The 24689-nt window shown below is 41.2% G+C and overlaps 1 protein-coding gene across 1 annotated transcript in view; it reads left to right on the forward strand.

Moving 5' to 3' along the window:
* The window catches only part of CNTN5 (contactin 5), a 2082395-nt gene that overhangs the window by 410337 nt on the left and 1647369 nt on the right, over nt 1–24689 (forward strand). The window contains exon 2 of the mRNA XM_069759184.1: nt 7618–7701. The gene's annotated coding sequence lies outside the window, so the exon portion shown is untranslated. The remainder of the gene's footprint in view (nt 1–7617; nt 7702–24689) is intronic.

Consider the following 24689-nt stretch of genomic DNA (forward strand, 5'->3'; position numbering starts at 1 on the left):
AGCGCATGCCATTTTCGGCACGCGCTAGCGATGCGCCGTTCTTTTGTTCTTGCAGCGTCCGAGGTGCGTCCGAGGTCCGTCCCTCGCTAGTGCAGATCGGGGATCTGCACTAGCGGGGACTTCGAACGTGGCCCCAAAATAAACATTGCGTTAGTGCAATCCGCAAGCGCTATGCGCTTAACGGATTGCCTAACGCAATGCGAACCTAGCCTAAGTCATTGTAGCTTGCTCACTGTAATACCTTCTCATGTACAGCTCCATGGAATCAATGGTGCGCTAATAAGAAATTATAACAATAATAAAATGTCATCTGAATCGACATGCATTTCTTAAATTGAAAAATCTTTGATCACCAACTTGCCAATCTTGTCTTCTTCAGTGGGGAGTTCGTTCTTCACTCTGCTGGGATATGTTTTCATCATTATTAATATTCTGCCTGTAATAGTAATACATGTATACTGCATTGTGGAACAATGGAACAAATTACCTACTTTGGTGCTGCGCTGTGTTTTTATTGTTCTTAGCAGAATTTAATGAGCGGCATTGTACCGTGCCAAGTTCGATCAGGTAACATTCCAGCTCGGAGATAGACAATTCAATACTCATAGCACAATACGATAGTTATAAATAGGTACAAAGCGGCTCATCTTCCGGTGTATTTTTCATGGCATATCAAAACAAAGACAAGTGATAGAGATGTGGCCCCACAAATGTTATTGATTCAGCCGTAAAGGGAGATTGTGAGGGTCGCGAGGGTGATATGGCCATTTTTAAAGTTAGAGCATTGATTCCGCCTGCTCCAGATTCTTAATCACATTGATCATTTGTATTTTATCTGTTATTATTAGAGATCATGTAACTGTTTACAGCACAATAAATACAATACAATGGGTGCTACATTTTAAGATTTTTTAAAAATAAATTTTAATTCCTGGTAGTATTTTTTGGATGTCCTGTGATTAATGCTTTATATTCATGGTAACATGACGTGGTGCAGATATGAAACTGCTTCAAATCTGAAAGGAAAATTTAAGCAGCCTGTGCACTAGATCTCAGAAATCTCACTTTCCTGGGACAGAAAAATGCAGAGTTTTTCACGGAAAAAAATGTATGAAATCATACAAGGCAAAAACAAAATGAGTGAACCTACTTATTAAGTAGCGCTGTGCAGAGACTTCGATCCTATGCATCAATTCTCGTTCCCATTTGGGTCACCGTTAATTTTTCTATTTTAGACGCGCATAAGGACAAATTTTATATCCAGACAATTAACTTGTTAGTGTATTTTTTATAATGGTGGCTGACCCCTAAGCAAAGATTGGGAAAATTTACAAATTCTATGTAGTTCAAAACTGAACGTTCAACTTGGTGATGGATTTGTCACGAAGCGAAGAAGGGCCTTCTCCATTTTACTTCGTTTTCTAACTATGCATAAGGATGAGGTGAGTATAAAGGGAAATACTAACCAGGCCTGGAACCCTCTCACCAAAATGTTTGTGCATAAATTGGTTAATTATCTAATTAATTAGTATCAAATAATTTATTAATTTGATATCACCGCAATGCCACTTTTGACCATCGGAGGCAGTGTAGCATTATCGCTTTTGATTTTTGATGATTTTTTTTTGCACATCAAACTGAAATAAATAATTACATTTCAGGACGTACACATGAACTGCACTATGTCCACTTTAAAAATAGGATTGGAGAATACTCCCTCCCTAGAGTATAACTGAAAGCCTTTACTCTTTCTATGAAGCTGTAGTGAAGCTGCTCATGATTGACAATAACCTTATTTAGTGTCTTGAATAGAATATGTAAAGCGAAATACGAGTCTGTGTAGTGACCTTGCGCTTAGTGGGATGAATTTCATACATCAGACATACTTTACGTTACTTCAAGTCAATAAACATTCAATGTCACAAGCGTTACCATTGGAAAAAAAACATAGTCTCTACAGTAAATACAATAAAATGATGACCTAGGGATGAAATAACTTGTTCTGTAATATAATAAATAGCAATAATATTGGATGATATAGAAAATGTTAATGTAATCCAGTACACAAGTAATTCTGCCAAAGATCTATAGATGAAAGCTTTCTTAAAGGATAAATGTCTGGCAGTATTCACAGTGTGAGACGCATGTCCAAGTAGCTGCTTGGCGATGTGATAGCAAGCAGAGAAATGTAGATTGTGGCTAATCCAGGTTGTTAGGGTTTTAACTAAACAGTCTCGAAAGCTTGCAATTTGTTACCATCTTTTCAGTTAGCCATTAAAAGGTATCAACCACTGAGGACTCTCAATTCTAAATATTTTTCATAATTACACAATGTTTCGAACCATAGTGGGTCTTTTTCAAGTGCTTGAAAAAGACCCACTATGGGTCGAAACGTTGTGCTATTTATGGTAATCTAAACTTCATCTTTTTAGTTCGACATCCTGAATTGGACGCTGTCTACATTTCTCTGGTTGCAAAGTTTTTTAATGTGTCATGTAACGGGGTCTGCCGTGCTGGAGTACCTCTTTCAGTACCACCCCATGTTTCAGGAGGTCCAAACTCCGGTTTGGCTGGAGTCGGAATGAATGACGCTGGCTGGAATTCCTTGGTTACATGGGCGCATATAAAAGATCACTGCTTCTACACGTATTTCCAGTATGACAACACTTTACTCACAGGACACAGAATATATATCACACAGATACAGAGGGTGGGCCAATTGAAAAGCGGCAGGCCAGACATACATTACAATAGCCGCAGGTGGCCGGAACCTGCCGATATTTACTGTGGGAATTCAAAAGATGGGGAAGGTCAAAAGGGGAATATCTTGTCCTCTCTGCCCAGGGGCGCAGCCTGTGGGCTGATGCATTAGGGACATACATCTCACATGGAACCTATTATACATACCTATAACTGCACAACATATTCTTGGTGCGGTAGGGTTCCGTAACATCTCAGTCACATCTTTCGAAGTCATTTGAAGCTATCACATGAACTGGTTTAGGTCAGCCAATCATTTTTATACTTGCCTTAATAGCCCAAGTTATGAATTGTCCACTCCACAATCATACTGCTTCCATATTATCGTATCCAGGTGTGAATCTACGTGTACCTCCTTTGCAACGTAGAATTTTGGGTCATGTTGCGTTGTTGTCGTTGTTGTTCAAAGGGGAAGATAACGTCAAAGAAAAATCCTAAAATAAAAACGATAAAAAAAGTTAGAAGGGTTATGTGATACCTATAATACCCCTTCTTTCAGCCCTAACCACTTTCAAAAATGCGTTATTATAACATTTCCTGCCGTTCTCCCATCCCAATAATCCCTATAGCTGTCATTTGGTGTCTTATAGAATAGATTGACTGTAATCCTCTTTATCAGAGCTCTGAACTCTCAGTTTTTTACGTATCCTTTTATAACTGGACATTTTAGAATTTTTGATTTTTGTTTTTTAAAAGATGCACATAAACGGGATGGTACAAGGTATCAGAAATGAAAATGCAAATTAGGTAAAAGTTTTCAATTTTGCCTGTGATTTAGCAAAGTGTTTTACATGCCACATCCCAAGTAAAGTTTTTCACACGTTTTGTATTTTAAGTTTAATATTGAAGAGTGAAGTGAAAATGTTACCGAGAATTGTCTCACGTAATTTTGGCGACTAAACTGCTGATGTACTCCTGATAACGAGATGCTACATTAACGAAGCCTGGGCTGAAATGCTAAATACAGTATATTACATATTAGTGATGTTTATAGATTACACTCACACACCAGTTGAGCACTCAATCTTAACCCATTACCTGCCAAATTAAAATTTTTACAAGTACGGATTTATCAGAAAAGGGCGTCCCAATATTCATTTAAAAATGACAATGACATGATTTCCTATTTTGAAAACATTCAGTTTACAAACAAAACACAAAAAATTGGACCTAATTATAAAAATTATAAAATCTTAGTTGCTAGAAGCTAAAGATTAAGCGTCCCAAAAAAAAGGATTATGGGTTAATAGTATGTCACAGGCCCAAGTACACTTTGGGGTCAATTTTATAAAGGCAAATATGATTTTTCTTTTGCTTATGAATGGTAAGTAGGCGCCTCAAGAAAATTCACACAAAATACTATGTACAATGTTCCTGTGATCAGATTTCAACTCGTGGCACCTTAGGTAGAAAAAATCTGTAAACTACTCATTTAAAGAAACACCATCAAAGTGCCGCCAACGAGCCCCCTATTCGAATTTACTCAAAGCACCACTCCAGTGTTTTGCTTTGGGGTTTTTTAAGCAATGGAGTGGTGCCACTAACTTAAGGTTCCTCATCTCAGTAATATGCTCACCTGCTGCCTTCTTCACCTTTTAAACGCGCCGCTCCGATCCTGCTTCGCCATCTTGTGACCACAATTTTTGACTGTCGCAGAAGTAACGGTCACGAGCATTTAATGTTAGACTATGAGAGCCACAACGAGGCGAGTACGAGGCTCTCATAGACTTGCATTGAAAAGTGACCTCCGACTCCATGAAGCAAACACTGGAAAGATCCAGCAGGTCACAACCTACTGAAGACCAGCCGGAGTGACACTGATAGAAGATGAAGACAAAGGTGGGTAAGTATAAGACTAGAGTCAGTGATCTTAGACTGGAAGCACCAATACAGCTCTGTAATTAAAACAAAAACTGGAGTGGTGCTCTAAGGAATTAATTATAGTAGTGGGAAAAGTCACCAAGGAACGCAGATAAGGACTGTCTTATAAACAACATATATCACCTATATACAAAATCGGTGATAAATGTATGATCACTAGGTGTTCGACCACTAGGACTCTAATCATTATAAAAAGGGTCCCAGAGTATTGTGTAATTTAAGCATGAACATTTGTGACCACTGCTTCATTAACTGGCCATTAAACATGACCTCTCAAGTGCTACATACATGACTTTGATTTACCTGGTATAAATGCCGCTCTTCTGCTGAATCCGATGTGGTTTTCTCTTATTCCGGCACATCTGTTATTTCTGTATTTTCATTCCTGAGATATGGCCCTATCATCTCTGTATGCGAATCTCGTCTATTTAGCTCTCAAGAAACCCCTCACAAAATATGAATTAATGACCACGCCCACTTGGCTAAAAAGTCCAGATTTCTATACAGAAAAGTGTGGACCAAATTTCAGGAATGGAAAAGTATAGGAACAACATCTCCAAATTGAAGAGAACAACATCATTTAAACCAGGAAAATAAATCTATATCTGTGTCAAGTGGCAAGTTGTCTTTAAAGAAGTCCTCCTCCTCCTCCCATCAAAGAGTTTATCCTATTATTATATTGCAGTCACTGTGTACTCATTTTCCCTTTCTACCCAGATAATTCTTCTCTTTTCTCTGCTCTATGTAGAAACGGGAAGTCTCTTTTCCCTGTAAAAATCATTCCTCTGTTCATGATTCACGCAGAGAAAATTGACCTCTTGTTTCTACATAGAGTTTAGAGGGAATAATAATAATAATAATTTTACTTCTATAATGCCAACATATTCTGCAGCACTTAGGATTCAGTTAGTCAGTTTTTAATCACGTTATTTCATAGACCTAATGGAAAAGAGAAGAATAAGATGGGTAGAAAGGCAAAATGAGCAATTGTAAGTATACAGTGCTGTATAATATGATGAGTGCAAAATATTAAGAGGTTAAAACCTTTGATGGGAGAGATTTTTTTTAACTGTATATAAGAAGTATAAACAGTAAAGGTACCGTCACATTAAGCGACGCTGCAGCAATATAGGCAACGATGCCGATCGCTGCAGCGTCGCTGTTTCGTCAATGTGTGGTCGCTGGAGAGCTGTCACACAGACAGCTCTCCAGCGACCAACGATGCCGAAGTCCCCGGGTAACCAGGGTAAACATCGGGTTACTAAGCGCAGGGCCGCGCTTAGTAACCCGATGTTTACCCTGGTTACCAGTGTAAATGTAAAAAAAACCAAACACTACATACTTACATTGTGGTGTCTGTCGCATCCCCCAGCGTTCTGCTTCCCTGCACTGTGTAAGCGCTGGCCGTAAAGCAGAGCGGTGATGTCACCGCTGTGCTCTGCTTTACAGCAAGCCGGCGCTGACACAGTGCAGGGAAGCAGAACGCCAAGGGACGCGACAGACACCGGAATGTTAGTATGTAGTGTTTGGTTTTTTTTACATTTACAATGGTAACCAGGGTAAATATCGGGTTACTAAGCACGGCCCTGCGCTTAGTAACCCGATGTTTACCCTGGTTACCAGTGAAGACATCGCTGAATCGGCATCACACACGCCGATTCAGCGATGTCTGCGGGAGATCCAGCGACGAAATAAAGTTCTGGCCTTCTAGCTCTGACCAGCGATCTCACAGCAGGATCCTGATCGCTGCTGCGTGTCAAACACAACGAGGACGCTGCAACGTCATGGATCGCTATCGTTATTGTTCTAAAGTCGCTCAGTGTGATGGTACCTTAAGAGAGAAGCTGTAGCTTATGCTGTTGAATTCTTTGCTCACATAGAGGAGTTTAGGTCTCCCTAAGAGATAGAGATTTAGAGATCGGTCTGAAGTTATAAACAATATTCTCAACATCATCTTCTGGAAACAATTTCCTCGCCCAACATCGATCTTTTATAAGAGATGTTACCCAGAGAGATCATTAGTCCTTCACTCGTCATCATTGAACATATTCGGCCAATAGGCCAATAAAGCTTAAAGAAAATCTGTCAGCAGGTTTTTACCAACTAATTTGAGAGAAGCTTAATGTAAAAACATTGACCCTGATTCCAGCAATATGTCACTTTCTGGGCTGTTTGGTCTAATTTTGATAAAATCACTGTTTTATCAGCAGGAAATTCACTAGAGGACAAGTGATCCTGCTGCCATTTTGTCCTCCATATTCATGACCTCTGTATAACTCTGCCCCTAACGCTTATTGGCAGCTTTCTGCCTATGCACAGTGTATACAGAAAACTGCCAATCAGTGGCATGGGCGGAGCTATACAGAGTCCATCATAAATAGGTTAAAATAACTGAAATGCCCCGTGGATCCTACAAAAAATAAAATCAGTACTATAAATGAAACATGATAGTTGGTAGGATATAGATGAGAATTTGACATCAAGGATACCTTTAAGTCATTTTTCTGGCAAGGTCAAGGAAGAGAGGGCTCATTTTTAAGCAGATATTCAGTATCTTTTGCCTTATTATAATTCTTATAGTGAAAACTGATGCGTAATACTTGTCCGCCCAATCTGTGGCCATTTGATCTTATCTATTGTTGAGAGGCTCCACAATTGGTTGTGCTGGGGAACTTCTCGGAGAGCGATGCTGAGTACCAATCATGTCCCATTTTACATTTGTCATCATTAATAGAATGTAATCAGTAAAATTAATTAAACATTGAGATGCTGACAGCATGGATTACCCATCATTATTGTGAACAAGCACATTCGGTGTGTGAGCAGAGCCAATGACGTTATGTAGCCCGTAGACTTTGTGTGAAATATGTGGACCCGCGATTCTTTACATTATCCATCGAGTCGCAAGAGTTTATTTCTTTCTGTGACAATGAATTGAATTTTCTGATGTGAACTATTTTTAACTTTATTTTGTAGGATTTTAGCTGCTGAAATGTCCCCAATCTTCAGAATTCGCCACACGGTTCAGAAGACGTCTGACTCGTAAAGATATTGAAAGAGGTAGGATGAAACTTTTTTTGGTAAAGTTTTACAAATAGCATTCATAGAAATGTTTATTTTAGTCATTCTATGAAACTTTCTGAAACTCTACAAAACTTAATGTAGTTTAGTACAGCAGAAAATAGAAATGAGTACGGTCAAATTCATCCATAGTAGACCACAGATGGGTTCTTCTGGTTGACTCTTAGGTTGATCATTGAGATAAGAATGCCAATATCCACATGGGCATGTTACGCCAATAAAGAAGTAAGATGAGGGGTTGAAGGACTCTTCCCTGGATCATCTCACCTAACATAGAATTTCTTTTACATACAGTTTTTTGTTCTTTTTTTTTAAATGGAACTGATTTTAGAACCACTTGTTTTGCATTTTTTTGTAGACCAGAGCCAGAAATTAATTGCAAAGGAATGGAAAATATATAGGAATGGCTTACACTTTTCTTGCCTGTTGCATCTACTTTTGACTACGATTCGAAGACCTGTATTAAAATATTTGGCATTGTTTTGTCAAAGCCACGAAGGACAATTTGGTGGTCTATTGTCCACATACATCTAAGATCTTCATTATCAGCTTACAATTGATGACCATGGGTTCTTCTAGTTGGGGCATATCTACATATTCTCTGAAGCCTTTGTGCCTTCTTAATTGTTCTTCTCAAGGAAGTACAATTTAATCATCAAGTTTTAGAATTGTTTTTCATGGACGTTTATGGACCATCTGTGAACCTTTCTGGTGTAAAGAACATGTACTAGATTATATGATAACTCAGTTTGTTATGTTCAGTTCTATGTTCAGGAATTTGTAGATACATGCAGAAAAAGTGATCTGTAGCAAAGAGGATTTTGGTGCGTGATCTGAAAACAAGGGGACCCAAGTAGAGAATGCATAGTCTGTCTCCATCTGTCTCCATGGTATATATGGTCCTGGTGGAAGGTAACTGATCTCTCTACCATTAGAAATTAGCCAAAAAATTCAAGTGAAAATGAGTTCTTTTAGAATTTGACAAATATCCGCATTCGTCAAAATGCGGGGTTTTTTTCCCCAGGAATTAGCTTCCACGCGGGTTTTGCTTATGGATTCCGCTCATCTCTCCGGCCCTCTCACTCTTCGCGTCATCTTCAGATCACCACTGCTCGTGCTGAAATCTGACTCTGAGTCAGGATCTTCCAGCTTTGATCTCTGAGTCAGGATCTCCCAACTTTGATCTCTGAGTCAGGATCTTCCAGCTTTGATCTCTGAGTCAGGATCTTCCAGCTTTGATCTCTGAGTCAGGATCTCCCAACTTTGATCTCTGAGTCAGGATCTTCCAGCTTTGATCTCTGAGTCAGGATCTCCCAACTTTGATCTCTGAGTCAGGATCTTCCAGCTTTGATCTCTGAGTCAGGATCTTCCAGCTTTGATCTCTGAGTCAGGATCTTCCAGCTTTGATCTCTGAGTCAGGATCTCCCAACTTTGATCTCTGAGTCAGGATCTTCCAGCTTTGATCTCTGAGTCAGGATCTTCCAGCTTTGATCTCTGAGTCAGGATCTTCCAGCTTTGATCTCTGAGTCAGGATCTTCCAGTTTGATCTCTGAGTCAGGATCTTCCAGCTTTGATGAGGCCCAAAAGAGTTCAACACAAATGCAAAAGGTCATGGGATGGCGACTTCAGAGCGTTTGAAGAACCCTACCGGCCCCATCAAAGCTGTAAGTCCCGGACCAGCATGAGAGGCCTGGGGAATTCAGCATGAGCAGTGGTGATCTGAAGATGTGATGAGTACCGAATGGGTGATTGTGAATAGTGAAGGGTTCAGAGAGGTGAATATAAAGATTTTTTCCATTTTTTAACATCGTATATTCAGAGAATAGTAAGGGACATTACATTTTCAGAGAATCATACCTCGAAAAATTGAATTTCTCTGGAAAAACCATACAAACAGGTGAATTTAAATTTTGCAAAGTCAATAGGATGCAATAAAGAACATACTGCTTTGCCTTTTTGGAATAGATGGAAAATAATCTGCATCTTTCTCAGTCGATTCGATTAACGATTTCTTATTTATTAAGATGCTAACACAACCTGTGGCTCTCCATCTGTTGTGAAGAACATACTTGAGAAACTGCCTTATCCTTCTAGAAATATTATAGAGTATTATAATAAATCATAGTTTGATTTGTAATTAAGTATATTATTTGCTATTTTTTTTTAAAGTAATCCTATTACCGTATTTATAAAATATTAATTATCATTTATTTTCATGTAAAACAATAAAAATTATACAAATATTAATTCATGTTCTAAATGAATCCTTATTATTATTGTTATTATTATTATTATTTTAATTTACTTAATAACAGCAATAATCATATTATTAGTAGTAGTAGTGGTAGTACGAAGACAAAACAATAATTATTGATCACTTTTTAATTCATTAGGATAGATTAATATTAGTAAACTAAACAATATTAATTAAACTAATAATAATTATTGCAGCAAACTATCTTATATACATATACAGGTATGGCACATAGGACATAGAAATCCTGTGGATTTGGGCTCATTGAGAATTTTTCTGCTGTTCGGCGTCCATGGCTGGGATGAAGTGTAGACAAAGTAGGCTGTTGCCTAGGGTGGCATTTAGATGTGGGGTGCAATTAAACCATTAAAGGGAATCTATCGCCAGGTTTTTGCTACCTCGTTTGACAGCAGCATCATGTAGGAAAAGAGGCCCTGATTCCAGCGATGTGTCACTTAGTTTACTGAATGCAGCAGTTGTGATACAATTAGAATTTTTAGATGTAGCATTTTAGCATAGTTCAGAAATCTAATCCCCACCCATACCCCAGCTCTTCGTATATTGAAAGGAAGCTGTTAATTCACGGTGTGGGCGTGGCTTGACTATGAGGCACGAGGGCAGCTAGTCCAGCAGTAATAATTTCCCACTGATAAAACACTTACTGTATTGAAGCAACAGCAGACAGCCTAATAGGTGACACATCGCTGAAATCAGTGTCTCAGTTCCCACCTTATGCTGACCTCAGATTACATAGCAAAAATCTGCTGCCAGATTCTCTTTATGCCAATTGTAAGGCCATTGAGATGATGTTTACAGGCTTCATTTTCAATATCACATAGACTTTTGAGATCACTGCAATTATCAACCTCTCCTTGTAGTTTAAATTGTCTGACATTGGAGTTGGAGAGTGAGGTATTCCGAAAATGTTGCCTTGGGCACTGAGGGAGCTTGTCTTGTTTCTGGGTCCATGTGTTTTTTCTATGGCAGCACCACATATAGTGCATAGGGTGGATCACAATATGGATCCGGCGGGGTGCAATGACATTGCTCAATACTCAGTAGCCACTTACCTTCTCCATAGCACACCGGGCATGTCAGTGATGGAATTGACCATTTTCATAAATTTTTCACCTGTCATTTCCTAAATTTAATGACTGTATTTGTTTCAAGTAGTCAGGTGACAACATTTCTAAGAAGCAGATGATTTGCTAATATTTGAAAGAAATTAATATTAATCAGATATGCGGAAGAAAATGAAATTTTGTCATAAAATAATTTAACTAAAATAAAAAAAAATTACATTATTTTAGTGCCGTACAATTTTTTTTTAAATTTTATTAGTCGAGGCTCCTCTGCCATTGGAATATTGCTTACATCAACCTGTCATTAATACTATCCTCCAAGTTAATGATGAGCCAGCAGGGATTCATTAGCCACGTCAATTATATAAAAAAGATATTACAGTCTACAGCCGTGCGCCAGAATTTATTGCATTGTCTCATAAATGTGGCACGCAAATGAGAGTTGAAATTGCGCGCATTAATTAAATTGGCAAGTGCGTTTCTACATTGGGACTAGTTAGTATCACGTATCTTTTTTTTTTTTCTGGGCACAATAAATCTGGCTGAACATCACCGAATGGAGGGTTTTAATTAAAAGAAAGGATATTACTTAATGGTTCAATTAATAAATGTTCCTTTATCTCACTTGTATCTTTCACATTCAATGCTGTCTGTGTGATCGACTATTTTTACATTTCATCTGGGCTCATTACGCCTTGATTCATATCACTTTTATTTTCAGTAACAGGCGTAACGTTATAGTGTTATTACTAACTGGGAATGTGGTGGGTAATAGGTTTTCATTAGGGTTGAGCGACTTTTACTTTTTTAAGGTCGAGTCGGGGTTCGCGAAACCCAACTTTCTCAAAAGAAGCCGTGACGTCATTCGCAGGTCCTTAATTCCTAGAATTAGGAGTTTAGTGAATGAGAATGACGTCGCGGCTTCTGATTGGTCGCGTGGCGGTCACATGAGTGGCACGCGACCAATCAGAAGCCGCGACGTCATTCGCAGGTCCTAAAGGCGCTCATTTTAAACAAAGAAGCCTGCCGGTTACCAGCGGTGATGTCCAGGGGCCGCCGGAGAGGTGAATATATCAATATTTTTTATTTTAATTCTTTATTTTACACCTCACTATGGATCCGATACCGATACCCGATACCACAAAAGTATCGGATCTCGGTATCGGAATTTCGATACCGCAAGTATCGGCCGATACCCGATACTTGCGGTATCGGAATGCTCAACACTAATGGTTACATACAGTAAACCATGTCATGTTTCCATTTTTTTTTGCATATTACACACTACTAATGTTAGTAGTGTGTATGTGCAAAATTTGGGCGCTGTAGCTATTAAATTTAAGGGTTAAATCGCGGAAAAAATTGGCATGGGCTCCCGCGCAATTTTCTCCGCCAGAGTGGTAAAGCCAGTGACTGAGGGCAGATATTAATAAGCTAGAGAGGGTCAACGGTTATTGCCCCCCCCTGGCTAAAAACATCATATTCTTTGCTGTCTTCATGATTTATCCCATTCCCTGGCCTTGGCTTGTATTTTGATCACCCTCTCTCTTTCTAATTTTGTTTCTGGTGTGACTTCTTAGTATCGACCCAGCATGAAGACCCATCTTGCCGCCAACTTACCCCACCAACCAGCAGCTGACCCTCAGCCCCCAGCACAGAGATCCCTGCGTAAGTCTAGATATCTGTACAGGGCTTAAAGGGTGAAGGTCAGAACAACCTTTAGGGTCTGGTAAACGAACTGGCTTGCTCTAAGCCTGTCTGTCTGAACCGTGTAACCGTGATACAAAGAGGTCCCGTAAACAAGCTGTAAGCAATAAAATGAAAATAACAATGAAATAATAGTAAGTTAATTGCAAAGTTACTAGTTTTTACAGTCACTTTCTAATTTTACCCATTTATGAACATGAGAAAACGACTGCAAGAATCATTTAGTAGAGGTTTTATGCTCGAAATTATTCCCTAAGTTGACTTTCGAAAAATTTTTCAAAAATTGTACTCATCTTTTAATTTTAGATTGATAGTATTCATCCTCATAAAGGCTGAAATTCTAATTCAGTGGTATGCTTGGGCAGGAAATTCTATCCATGTCCCATCAATTTGATGCTATTCAAATGTTCATGTCTCCAGACCCCCAAAGCATAATAAAGACATAATAATGAAAAAAATAAAATAAAATAAATGATGCACATCTGGCCCTCACCTGTCCTACTACATAGCCTGCACTACCCTAGTCATCTTTTTTGTTTGGTCACTGGTGCCGTTTTCACTGGGTCATCATTGATGTCTTTTGGCCTCCTGTCATCTTTTGCACCTCCTACGCTGACTAGGAGCACAAAAGACACCAGATATGCAGAGCACTTGAAGAACATATCCCTTCCCGATTCTTTTGAATGGTGGCCGGTCGGCTGCCATTTTCCTTAATTTGTATGAATCGAATACCAGGAAATTCAGAATCTGGTGAACATTTTTTTTTTAAAACTAGAGGCAAATTCTATTAACTTAGAAGTGATTCACTCATCTCTATGGGATACAATTAAATTTACTGATGTGAACAATGTAGATGGACGTTTATAAATCTGTTCAGTATGTACTGTACCCATAGTATAGCGACTTTAGGCCCACACTGTGCTATTATATGGCTGCAATGAGCCCATATGAGTATTTGGAGACCCAGAGAAGAAAAAATAATGCTGTCATGGTTAATTGCAAGCTGTTTAATAGAGGAATTAATGATCAGCCATATGGTGGCGCAAGGAATACCTATGGGTTTCTATACTTTGCACATCCATGGACCCTCACGATGTATAAATTCCTGATTTTTCTTTTAGTACACCCTATGGTGCTTGGCTGATTTTTTATCATTTACTGGCATTTTTTAATAGATGCATTGTGATTGAAGTCCAATATCCACAATCAACATTCAGCTGACCTTGTAAAGGTTTAATGTGTTGGATGACTATACCGTAGGTAGAGCCGTGTTACTGACATTATTCTTTATGAAAGTTCCTATTATTATTATTTATCTATATAGCACCATTAATTCCATGGTGCTGTACATGAGAAAGGAGTTACATTCAGGGTTATAGATATCGTTTACAGTAAACAAATTTACAATGACAGACTGGTACAGAGGGGAAAGGACCCTGTCCTTGTGGACTTACATTCTACAGGATTATGGGGAAGGAGACAGTAGGTCGGAGGTGCAGCAGCTACGGTGGTGGTGAGGCGGAAGCTCGGGTGGTGGTGAGGTGGAAGATCGGGTGGTAGTGAGGCAGCAGTTTGGGTGGTGGTGAGGCAGAAGCTCGGGTGGTGGTGAGGCGGCAGCTCTGGTGATGGTGAGGCGGTAGCTCGGGTGGTGGTGAGGCATCAGCTCTGGTGGTGGTGAGGCGGCAGCGCAGGTGGTGGTGAGGCGTAAGCTCGGGTGGTGGTGAGACAGCAGCTCTGGTGGTGGTGAGGCGGCAGCTCGGGTGGTGGTGAGGCATCAGCTCTGGTGGTGGTGAGGCGGCAGCGCAGGTGGTGGTGAGGCGTAAGCTCGGGTGGTGGTGAGGCAGCAGCTCTGGTGGTTGGTGAGGCGGCAGCTCTGGTGGTTGGTGAGGCAGAAGCTCTGGTGATGGTGAGGCGGCAGCTTGGGTGGTTGGTGAGGCGGAAGCTCTGGTGATGGTGAGGCGGCAGCTCGGGTAGTGCTGAGGTGGCAGGTGTTCAATGTAAAATGTGAAAATGGTAGCTGGGTGTGGCTGCTAGGTGCCATTTCTAACACTGGCCTTTTAGGTGTTGGAGGGGCCTTTAGACCCCTCAGTGCCACGGTGTTACGTGTTACCTCTGCACACCCACTGACAGATATCGCTCAATCACATCTCTGATTTTCATGTATTGCACTTGTACCTGTGATAGTCTGCAGGGCTAGTAACATTCCTGTGATTTTTCACTGACCTAGAGGTGTGCGGAAAATTATGGAGACATGAAAGATTTGAATCCGATGGTTGGATCAATTTGGCAATGGAAGTCCATGGGTCCATGAAAAAAATAGACTTTACTTAGTTGACATCCGAGTGCAGTCCGGTTTTCACAGACTGTCAGAAAACAAAAAATTGGAGGAACTTTTTTTATTATTTCTCCATTTACGAGAAAAAGGAATGACACTCGGACCACACTGATCAAAGTCTGATCAGAATAATCATTCTGTCTTTCAGGTATGTGGATATATTGTTTGAATTCTTTTATTATTGGATTTTTTTCTTGCTATCAAGTTATGCCAATTGTACCTAATAATAGAAAACAAACACTAACATTAAAAAGTTCAGAAAAATAGAAAAAAACTCCAAGTACTTCCACTCTTATTAAAATTCAAACTGAAAAGTACATAAATAAATATTTTCTGTGTCTTAGAAGATCAGAAATATCAGTTTCATCCTCCTCACTGTCCTGTGTGTGCCTGGAAGGCAACTGGCTGCAGCAGGAGCCTCCCCCCTCTACCCTGTCTGCATTAGGACACACATCCATAAGATCCGCCATTTTCTGATGGTCACCAGCTATAGATGGCAGTACTTAGCAGTAAATTATCCACTTTGTTTGTTTTGCAGTATTTTTACTGACTGTTTTAAGATCATGCAAAAATGTTACATGCTAATGAATAGTGCGGACATCTAGATTTCTTATTTAATTTAATTAAATAATTTATTTATTTATTTAGGCCTCATACAAATGTCAGTGGTAGTGTTGAGCATTCCGATACCGCAAGTATCGGGTATCGGCCGATACTTGCGGTATCGGAATTCCGATACCGAGATCCGATATTTTTGTGATATCGGGTATCGGTATCGGAAGTGTAAAATAAAGAATTAAAATAAAAAATATTGTTATATTCACCTCTCCGGCGGCCCCTGGACATCTGCGCGAGGAACCGGCGTCCGGCACGGCTTCTTTCTTCAAAATGCGCGCCTTTAGGACCTGTGGTATGACGTCCCGGCTTCTGATTGGTCGCGTGCCGCCCATGTGACCGCCACGCGACCAATCAGAAGCCGCGACGTCATTCCTCAGCTAAAGTCCTAGAATGAGCGCCTTTTAGGACCTGAGGAATGACTTCGCGGCTTCTGATTGGTCGCGTGGCGGTCACATGGGCGGCACGCGACCAATCAGAAGCCGGGACGTCATTCCACAGGTCCTAAAGGCGCGCATTTTGAAGAAAGAAGCCGTGCCGGACGCCGGATCCTCCCGCTGATGTCCAGGGGCCGCCGGAGAGGTGAATATAACAATATTTTTTATTTTAATTCTTTATTTTACACTTTAATATGGATCCCAGGGCCTGAAGGAGAGTTTCCTCTCCTTCAGACCCTGGGATCCATGAGGATACATTCCGATACTTGATGTCCCATTGACTTGTATTGGTATCGGATATCGGTATCGGCGATATCCGATATTTTTCGGGTATCGGCCGATACTATCCGATACCGATACTTTCAAGTATCGGACGGTATCGCTCAACACTAGTCAGTGGTGCACATATGTGTCTTATCCATGATTTTCATGGATACAACATGTATCCATTACAGTCTATAAAGCTGCTCACATGTCTATTATTTTTCAGCATCACAGATAAAAAGTACCAATACAAGTCTATGGGTGTGTGAAAAACACGGACAGCACAGATGAGATCCGTGCTCCATCCATGTTCTGTCTGTTTATCGTTGAAAATAATAGGAAAAGGTTTGTCATTTATTTATCCATTTGTGAAAGACACTGATGACACACGGACCAACCACAGATGACACACTGACCAACCACTAATGACACACTGACCAAACACTGATGACACACTGACCAACCACTAATGACACACTGACCAAACACTGACGACACACTGACCAAACACTAATGACACACTGACCAAACACTAACGACACACTGACCAAACACTAACGACACACTGACCAAACACTGATGACACACTGACCAACCACTAACGACACACTGACCAACCACTAATGACACACTGACCAAACACTGATGACACACTGACCAACCACTAATGACACACTGACCAAACACTGACGACACACTGACCAAACACTAATGACACACTGACCAAACACTAATGACACACTGACCAAACACTAACGACACACTGACCAACCACTAATGACACACTGACCAAACACTAATGACACACTGACCAACCACTAATGACACACTGACCAAACACTAACGACACACTGACCAAACACTAATGACACACTGACCAAACACTAACGACACACTGACCAAACACTAATGACACACTGACCAAACACTAACAACACACTGACCAAACACTAACGACACACTGACCAAACACTAATGACACACTGACCAAACACTAACGACACACTGACCAACCACTAATGACACACTGACCAAACAATGACGACAATCTGACCAACCACTAATGACACACTGACCAAACACTAACGACACACTGACCAAACACTAACGACACACTGACCAAACACTAATGATACACTGACCAACCACTAATGACACATTGACCAAACACTAACGACACACTGACCAAACAGTGATGACACACTGACCAAACACTAGCGACACACTGACCAAACACTAACGACACACTGACCAAACACTAATGATACACTGACCAACCACTAATGACACATTGACCAAACACTAACGACACATTGACCAACCACTAATGACACATTGACCAAACACTAACGACACACTGACCAAACAGTGATGACACACTGACCAAACACTAGCGACACACTAACCAAACACTAGCGACACACTGACCTAACACTAACGACACACTGACCAAACACTAACGACACACTGACCAAACACTAATGATACACTGACCAACCACTAATGACACATTGACCAAACACTAACGACACATTGACCAACCACTAATGACACATTGACCAAACACTAACGACACACTGACCAAACAGTGATGACACACTGACCAAACACTAGCGACACACTAACCAAACACTAGCGACACACTAACCAAACACTAGCGACACACTGACCAAACACTAATGACACACTGACCAAACACTAACGACACATTGACCAACCACTAATGACACATTGACCAAACACTAACGACACACTGACCAAACAGTGATGACACACTGACCAAACACTAGCGACACACTAACCAAACACTAGCGACACACTGACCAAACACTAACGATACACTGACCAAACACTGATGACACACTGACCAAACACTAACGACACACTGAACAAACACTGATGACACACTGACCAAACGCTGATGACACACTGACCATTAACGGTTTAATACTCCTGGTTTACAAGTACATGAGTATGGCTCCACTCTGTGTATAGTTCAGTAATGAGGGACTCGGCACTCCAATTTGAGATTTAGATGACACCATTTATTCTCATGCACATGTGGTACATATCAGTCAAAAAAATCGGAACTTTGACTAAATTCATTGCAAAAAAAAGGAAGATATGAAGCGCTAATGTAACTTCTGTCTCTATGTGTTGGCGCCACATCACATATGTTATTTTTTTTTGTATTACACGGCAATGAACGTCTTCATCTTCTCGTATTGTAGTGCCGAGTTCCTCTTCATAGTCATTTATGAAGATCAGGGACAACCTTTAGTTGAGTAATATGCTTATACTGGCCCTTGTTTAGTTCATTTTTAAGACAGAGATGTTCAAAAATGTTCTGGTTTCTCTGATCGTCTTTGAAGTTTCTGTTATTCAAGTTGTTATTTAGCTCGATAAACAGAACAAAAAAAATATAAGCCCTCCCTAGGGGGGTTGAGTGGTCCCGTAAATTATTTATATTGTGCTTTTCTGGAAGTATCGACAAGGCAGAGATACGTCTGAGCTATTGTCTTGTTTGTATTCTGTACCAGCTGCTGAAAATCTCACTCCTCGCACCATTTAGATATGGAAAATCATCATATGTGCCATAACTATAGCATTCAGTTTTGTCATTACGACATCCAATATGTTGTGGAAATGTGTCGCTCCCTGCTCTAAGGGACGCCGGTAAAGCAGTGCTGTATGGGAGGTGAGAGCATGGACATCTGGAGATGCTGATCAAGCCAGCTTGTGATCTCATTAAGGGGATTATAGGGGAGAATTCAGGAAAGGAGCCTGACGGATGATGCAGATTTCGGAGATGACAGTAGATCATTTCTTCCAATACATTAAATTATAACTAAAGTAGATAAAGACACAATGGAAGGCCACGACCAGTGTCTGGTCAGTAATTTACATGGAGAAGGACTTGGGGATCCTAGTTAATGATAAACTTACCTGGAGCAGCCAGTGCCAGGCAGCAGCTGCCAAGGCAAACAGGATCATGGGGTGCATTAAAAGAGGTCTGGATACACATGATGAGAGCATTATACTGCCTCTGTACAAATCCCTAGTTAGACCGCACATGGAGTACTGTGTCCAGTTTTGGGCACCGGTGCTCAGGAAGGATATAATGGAACTAGAGAGAGTACAAAGGAGGGCAACAAAATTAATAAAGGGGATGGGAGAACTACAATACCCAGATAGATTAGCGAAATTAGGATTATTTAGTCTAGAAAAAAGACGACTGAGGGGCGATCTAATAACCATGTATAAGTATATAAGGGGACAATACAAATATCTCGCTGAGGATCTGTTTATACCAAGGAAGGTGACGGGCACAAGGGGGCATTCTTTGCGTCTGGAGGAGAGAAGGTTTTTCCACCAACATAGAAGAGGATTCTTTACTGTTAGGGCAGTGAGAATCTGGAATTGCTTGCCTGAGGAGGTGGTGATGGCGAACTCAGTTGAGGGGTTCAAGAGAGGCCTGGATGTGTTCCTGGAGCAGAACAATATTGTATCATACAATTATTAGGTTCTGTAGAAGGACATAGATCTGGGGATTTATTATGATGGAATATAGGCTGAACTGGATGGACAAATGTCTTTTTTCGGCCTTATTAACTATGTTACTATGTTACTAACTATGTTACTATGTTACTATGTTACATCAGTATATGTAAGCCAAAACCAGGAGTGGGTGATAAATACAGAAGTGGTGACGTGTTTCTATTATACTTTTCCTCTGATTGTTCCTCTCCTGGTTTTGGTTTACAAATACTGATGTAAAATACGGATCAAATACTGAACGTGTGAACATGGCCTAACCCAAGCTTTCATTCACACGTCAGTTTTTTTCACATGCCAGACAAATGGGTCGAGATTTAGCGATGATTTAAATCAGAGATTCATCCAAGTTTCATCAGTATTCGGTCCAAGTGTCATCACTTTTTCTCATGCTTGAAAAAAAAAGGTTCTCCTATGTGACATAGGCCTCCGAGTGCGGTCCAATCTTTTAGATAGATTTGCACTGGTGATTTTGATCAGACCCTCAGATCAAAATTGAACATGTCTCCATCATTTTGGACAGACGTGTACACAGCCCCATGGACTATCACAGACAGGGTTGGACTGGCCCACCAGAGAACCCTCCAGTAGGCCCTGGCTTCTTCATCAGGAGAGTTCATAATGCAAACCGTGCACCTTCTAAGGGGCTCTTGAGTGGAGGAGAAAGGTGGTCCCTCAGAATCAAATCCTCTGGTGGGCCCAATGTTCTTCAGTCTGACCCTGATCACAGATGCCAGTGTTATCGAGGAAACAAATTGATAGCACTCATATTGAAAAACTGATGTCTGGATGAGGCCTAAGGAGGATTTGTGAGCTCTCATAGCTTTCCTGCTTTGGTAAAAAAAAAATATATATTTCCCATAACATCACAATAGACCATCTTTTGTAATACTTTCATGCTGTGTCATTTCTGTGTTATTCCTTGGAAAAGTAGTCACACTGGTGTTTTACCAGTTGCGGGTCTCTGCACACTCTGATACTGTCCAACAATCGGTCCTGACTATGTAAGGCCCTGCCCTTATGACAATAGCAATTTTTTCTACCCCTTCCTGCCAATGCCGATATATGTTTTTGCATTTTTCACTTTTTTCTCTACCAGTCTTCCAAGAGCCATAACTTTTATTTTTTCCCATTGAGATAGGGCTAATTTTATTTTGTATGAGACGAGCTATAGTTTTGAATGACACCATTCACTTTACCATATAATGTACTGGAAAATGGGAAAAATATTACTAGTGCGTTGAAATGGTAGAAAACAAATATATAATTCCATCATTGATTTATGAGTCTCATTTTTACAACTTTTATAGTGTGATAAAAAATGAATTTTACAGGTTAGTAATGATTATGGTGATGCCAGATTTGAAAAGGTTTTTTTCTTTCAAAGTAGTCACAAATATTTAGAAATGTATACATAGCAATTTGGTTTGTCACCATTTCTTGAGAACTTTAATCTTTTATTTTTTTCATCAGTGGAGCTATGTGATAGCTTATTTTTTGCTTGGTTCACTGACATTTTAATTGATACCATTTTGTGGTACATACAACATTTTGATTGCTTTTTAATTCATTTTTGGCGGGAGATATAGAGGCTGAAAAATGGAAATTACGGTGTTCATTTTTTTGTTTGCTTTATGGAATGTTATGGAATTTGAACCTTTGTTTCTTTGATTGCTTGGTCTGTATATTGCAATACCACGGTATCGCAGTATGTAGGCAAAATGATGGTCTGCAGCCCATAGCGGGGATCATAGAATTACCAATATGTCAATCATGCGGACTATCAGCAGGCCCCTTGCGGTCAGTACAACCCATCAGCCCCCCTCAAACGCATCACGGAGGGACTGATGGGTGCCGGAAATGGCACAACACTGCAATGAGGTTCCTCAAATGCAACTGCCAGAAATTGACAATGGTAATTAAAGATTTAACAGTAGCAATCTGAGCTAGTCCTGGTAGCTTCTGTTAGGCTAGGTGCCCAGGATCCAGAACTAGCAGGGCTTTTGATACAGAGCATGTTTGCTATGTCCAAAGCACTGCCTTCTATTGAATGCAGGTGAATCTGGAGCGCCCGCTAGGACCGTGGGTGCTCGGGCGGTACTTAAAGGGGTGGTCACAATGGCAGTGACCCGGTCCGTGGCCCTGGGCGTCAGGTTAAAGGGGATGAATGTTATTGAAAATGGAGAATGAAATCTATAAAGGATAATTCGTGACACCACCTGTGATACTCGGCCACGGATGGCCGACGCTGCTCAAAGGGCTCCACTGAGGCTGATGGAGTTGCAGAAGAGTTGGTATAGCTCCCCACAGGTCGAGCTTATTCCCCAGGGCTACCGGTACAGGTGGTAAGAAGGACAATTGATGGTGGGGGTGCAGGACTGAGGGTGCAGAAAATAATTGAAGGACACAGGGATAGAAGTTTCCTTTACCGTTTACTTGTGCAATGCAGGTACAGTCCAGGGTACAGGTAACAGGTGATGATGGGGTCCGAGCAGCCTGGAAACAACTTGGGATCCACCTAACCAGGTGGGTTCGGAGGCCTTCCTTCTGCGCTGTATACTCTGACCCTTGCTGCCTGAAGATCTGCACAAGTCCGCTCAGTGTCTGTACTCCCAACCTTTATGGCTGACAGCCTGAGCCTGTCATGGGCACTGTCTTCTCACTGGCAGCCCCAGGCTCCTGACTTGCTGTGGTACCTGCAGGTGTTAGATGGGACAGGAGACTTGCAATCTCCTGCCCTCCGGATTCAGTGGCTGTGTATGCAATTCCTACACCACCATGAACTCCGGTGTCCGATCTCTTGGTGCTTTCTTCTGGGGTGAGCTGTTATGATACGGTGGTCTAGGAGCAACATGGAACGAGCTCTGGAGGAAGTGGTAACTGTACTGACCGCAGTCCCTAAGCTCAACACAACACTAGAAGTAGCCGTGGAATGCTCCTAGCTCTCCCTAGGCATCTCGTCACAGCCTAAGAGCTAACTACCCCTAAAGAAAGAAGCAGGAAAGCTACCTTGCCTCAGAGAAAATCCCCAAAGGACAGATTAGCCCCCCACAAATAATGACTGTGAGTGGAGAGGGAAAAGACATACACAGAATGAAACCATGATGAGCACAGGAGGCCAGTCTAGCTAATTAGATAGGACAGGATGGAATACTGTGCGGTCAGTATAAAACACTACAAAAATCCACGCAGAGTTTACAAAAAATCTCCACACCTGACTAAAGGTGTGGAGGGCAAATCTGCCTCCCAGAGCTTCCAGCAAGACAGAATTAATTCACACTGATAAGCTGGACAAACATAGAAAGCACAGAATGGATAAGTCCACAATCTATGGACAGAAAAGTGCAAGCAAAAACTTATCTTTGCTGAACTGGTCAGGATAACAGGGAACTCCAAAGAGATGTGAATCCAACCAGTAACCATTTACAAGTGGCACTGGCTGAAGATAGAGCCAGGCCTAAATAGAAGAGATGATAAGTGGAGGCAGCTGATGACAGCTAACTCCAAGGAGCAGCCATACCACTAGAAACCACAAGAGGGAGCCCAAGAGCAGAACTCACAAAAGTGCCACTTACAACCACTGGAGGGAGCCCAAGAGCGGAATTCACAACAGTACCCCCCCCCCCCTTGAGGAGGGGTCACCGAACCCTCACCAGAGCCCCCAGGCCGATCAGGACGAGCCAAGTGAAAAGCACGAACCAAATCGGTGGCATGGACATCGGAGGCAACAAACCAAGAATTATCCTCCTGGCCATAACCCTTCCACTTGACAAGATACTGAAGCCTCCGCCTCGAAAAACGAGAATCCAAAATCTTCTCAACCTCATATTCCAACTCTCCCTCAACCAACACCGGGGCAGGAGGGTCAACCGAGGGAACAACGGGCACCACATATCTCTGCAACAAAGATCTATGGAAAACATTATGAATGGCAAAAGAGGCTGGAAAAGCCAAACGAAAAGACACCGGATTAACAATTTCAGAAATTTTATAAGGAAGGACCAATAAACCGAGGCTTAAACTTAGGAGAAGAAACCTTCATAGGAACATGACGAGAAGACAACCAAACCAAATCCCCCACACGAAGCCGGGGACCAACACACCGACGGCGGTTAGCAAAACGTTGAGCCCTTTCCTGAGACAACGTCAAATTGTCCATCACATGAGTCCAAATCTGCTGCAGCCTGTCCACCACAGAATCAACACCAGGACAATCAGAAGGCTCAACCTGCCCAGAAGAAAAACGAGGATGAAAACCAAAATTACAAAAGAAAGGCGAAACCAAAGTAGCCGAACTAGCCCGATTATTAAGGGCAAACTAGGCCAACGGCAAGAAAGACACCCAATCATCCTGATCAGCAGACACAAAGCATCTCAAATAGGTCTCCAAGGTCTGATTAGTTCGCTCAGTTTGGCCATTAGTCTGAGGATGAAACGCCGAAGAAAAACACAAATCAATGCCCATCCTAGCACAAAAGGCCCGCCAAAATCTAGAGACAAACTGAGAACCTCTGTCAGACACAATATTCTCCGGAATGCCATGCAAACGAACCACATGCAGAAAAAATAATGGAACCAGATCTGAGGAGAAAGGCAACTTAGGCAAAGGTACCAGATGGACCATTTTAGAGAACCGGTCACAAACAACCCAGATAACAGACATCTTCTGGGAAACAGGAAGATCTGAAATAAAATCCATGGAAATATGCGTCCAGGGC

Source organism: Ranitomeya imitator, chromosome 3, assembly GCF_032444005.1.
Source record: "Ranitomeya imitator isolate aRanImi1 chromosome 3, aRanImi1.pri, whole genome shotgun sequence".
Lineage (NCBI taxonomy): Eukaryota > Metazoa > Chordata > Amphibia > Anura > Dendrobatidae > Ranitomeya > Ranitomeya imitator.